Raw genomic sequence first — 3,665 nt, forward strand, 5'->3', positions numbered from 1 at the left:
ATTTTTAAGAATCTCATTTGTTGAAAGGCAAAAAATGTCTTAAAATAACAGCATACTAAAGGTCATATCCGATACTAATCAATTCTATTATAATCCAAAGCATCAAAATCATTAAACTACTTTGGTCAACTGATACATTTAAATAACATTCTAGAGCAAACAGAAAGCATGGATAATGCCTTGGACTTTGTTTACACTGGGAATAGACTCCCATTGCTGAAATGTATGTGACATAAAGCATGAGAAATGTGATCACACAAACAAACAGGTTGCAGGATTAATGGGAACTGGCAATATCCATTCAGTTAACCAGTCGGCTAGCAGGTATTTATTAATTAACTTACAGTTGCCAAGCACTGGGCAGGTGCTGCAGAAACATAAAAAGAACAAAAGAGACTAGGTTTTGGTTGTAAAGGAGCTTTTAACCTAGTGGAAGAAACCGATGAGCATTTATGCAAATAGCTCTTATCACACTGTACTGCAATGGCCTTTTATAATATAAACTCTTATCTGCCAGAAAACTGTTTCCTAAGGGAGAACTCTTCCTAAAGGAGGTGACAGCCAAAGTGAATACTGAGGAATGAGACTGTTAGACGAATCGGTCAACTCCAGGAAGTGTAGGTCCAGAAAAAAGAAAGCTGTGGTTCCCCGAGGGAACCAAAGGAAAAGAGACTGTAGAAATATATGCAAGGGTCAAATCACAAAGGTTCTTGTAGATCATGGAAGGACATATTTTGAAGATAAGTCAGAGACAACAATAAGGATAGTAATTGTGGAGTAATTGTTCTGAATTGCTCCATAACAGGGGAATCCACTTCTCTGTGATCCCGCCTGGGGCACAGACCAATCAAATGCACTAAAACTGTTATTCAGACACAACCCTAGGCCTTGGCTTTCAACACTTATATGTAGTGTTTCCCAGTGAAGAAACATTTTGGGGCACCTAGAAAGTATGCAGCCTCTGAGGACTTGTCTTGCCAAGCAAACCTAAATGATTGATGGCAAATGCTTTCTACTTAAAATAAAAATCCTTTGTTTACCTCCTAGACTCTCGTAATCAGACAAAAACATTCCTTCACCACCTCCCTGAGTTGTATTTCCCTTGTCCGACTTCACCATTCATCCTAGCAGACTATAAAAAGGCATGGGAAACACCAAAAACACATCCCTGGACACCGTGGTGACAGATTTCATTCTCCTGGGCTTATCTCACCCCCCGAATCTGAGGACCCTCCTCTTCCTAGTCATTCTTCAGCATTTACATCCTGACTCAGCTGGGGAACCTGCTCATTCTGCTCACCGTTTGGGCTGACCCAAAGCTCCATGCTCGTCCTATGTACATTCTTCTGGGCGTGCTCTCGTTCCTGGACATGTGGCTCTCCTCGGTCATTGTTCCTCGTCTGATATTGAATTTTACTCCTGCCAACAAGGCGATCCCGTTTGGCGGCTGTGTGGCTCAGTTGTATTTCTTTCACTTCCTGGGCAGCACCCAGTGCTTCCTTTACACCTTGATGGCCTATGACAGGTACCTGGCAATATGCCGGCCCCTGCGCTACCCCATGCTCATGAATGGTAAGTTATGCACCATCCTTGTGACTGGAGCTTGGGTGGCTGGCTCCATCCATGGATCTATCCAAGCCACCCTGACTTTCCACCTGCCCTACTGTGGGCCCAACCAGGTGGATTACTTTATCTGTGACATCCCAGCAATATTGAGACTGGCCTGTGCGGACACTACTGTCAATGAGCTTGTGACCTTTGTGGATATTGGGGTAGTGGCTGCCAGTTGCTTCATGTTGATTCTGCTGTCCTATGCCAACATAGTCCATGCCATACTGAAGATACGCACCTCTGGTGGGCGGCGTCAGGCCTTCTCCACCTGTGGCTCCCATCTCACCGTGGTCACAATCTACTATGTCCCCTGTATTTTCATCTACCTCAGGCCAGGCTCCAAGAGCCCCCTGGATGGGGCAGTGGCCGTGTTTTACACTGTTGTCACTCCGTTACTGAACCCCCTCATCTATACGCTGAGGAACCAAGAAGTGAAGTCTGCTCTGAAGAGAATCACAAGTGGACGGGCCGCAAGTGTAAATAAGGGACTATAGGCTCAGGAACTACCTACATCTTTGTTGCTATCACCCTTTTCAGCTACTGCTGCATGTGGCAAACGTTCAACAAACTGTTAAAGAATTAAACTTAATTCTATTTAGAAGAAACTTCTGAACTGTTTGGATTCATAATCGCTTCATCTCGTTAATTTTTTTACATTTTTTGTTTACATATATGGATATGTTACTTCCACCACCTCTATTTTGTGGTATAAGAAAATGCCTTTTCAGAGGTTGAACAGAATGAGAATGTGTTAGTCTCTTCAGAGTTATATTATGCCAGAAAATGCAAAAGAGAGGAAAATGACATGGTGTTGCCCTAGCCCCTTTTCATTCTTTTTGTCCCTAAACCCTTGACTTCTATAAATTCTGTTTCTTTGTTTGTGCATGGCATTAACATTTATACACACTTGAACTTGAATATACTGAATCATGTATGTATCCTTCCTATCCCTCACTCTTCCCATGTGCTCTGACATCAAATTCTGTCCCCTTCACTTCTAGAATGCCTCTCTTGATTCCTAAAAATTATTTTGTCCTTTTCCTCTTTATTCACTCCACAGTTAAGATTATCCTTCTGAAACATAGAATTTGTAGGACTCTCCAATAAATGTAAAATAAAACCAGACTCCTTAATCTGGAATTTAAAGTCCAAAAACTATCTGGACCCCACAAACCTTATCTCCCAAGACATATCGACTCTTCTCTCCCTCTCCCATCCTCACTAATTTACTGCCAATCCTTGCGCATGCCCAATACTTGCTTGTCACCGCGCAAGCTCTCTCCTCTATATGGAATACACTGCCCATCCGAATCATATTGTCCAAACATTTCAGGACTTATCTTAGAAGAGTGTCAAACCATGCCCTCCAAATTTAAAAATTCTGATTTAATGAGGGTCTTTTATGTTTCATCCAACTGACCTCCTTCAATGCCCTGCATCCCTGAGTACACATGCAAATAACTCTTAAGCCATATGAATGGTACTGATTTCCCAAGAGAAAATAGATGGTCCACTCAAAACAGGATAATTTGAGGAGGGTTTCTTTGCACAGGGACTGTTTACAAATATATGGTTGTATGGGGAACCTCAGGAAAAGTTGAGTAACCTTTGGCTTAGTGACATTCAAATTATTAACCATCCCTAGACCAGATAAGACAGAGGAGGGGATAATTAGGAGAGCTGGGAGAAAATGAGGCACATTACTTCCCCAAGTCCTCTCCTCCAGAGCAATGACACACTATAGATATCTAGGTATTCCTGAGCTACCTATGTAACAGTGAACAGTGAACAGTTCACCACTGAGATAGGGTATACTCATGTTGATCAGGGTATTCCCTACCACCATTCTTTTGGTTTATTGTTCCAGGAACTAGAACTAAAGAGAGTTTAACTGACACAGTGAGAACATGCTCCAGACATCTGAGTATCAGTATGGCTCTGGAAACTCCACAGATACCACAAGGACTAGAAAATAACGGGACAATAGAATGTTCTATCTTACTCACACAGAGGGGTACACAGAGCACCAACACTCTCAAGTCAAAGGACACTGA

At 42.4% G+C, this 3,665-nt stretch overlaps 1 pseudogene; it reads left to right on the forward strand.

Annotated features, from left to right (window-relative positions):
* The first annotated feature begins 1,144 nt into the window (after positions 1 to 1,144).
* On the forward strand, positions 1,145 to 2,105 carry LOC118643181 (annotated as a pseudogene).
* The last annotated feature ends 1,560 nt before the right edge of the window (positions 2,106 to 3,665 follow it).

Source organism: Molossus molossus, unplaced genomic scaffold (genome assembly GCF_014108415.1).
Source record: "Molossus molossus isolate mMolMol1 unplaced genomic scaffold, mMolMol1.p scaffold_m16_p_1, whole genome shotgun sequence".
In the NCBI taxonomy this organism is placed as follows: Eukaryota; Metazoa; Chordata; class Mammalia; order Chiroptera; family Molossidae; genus Molossus; species Molossus molossus.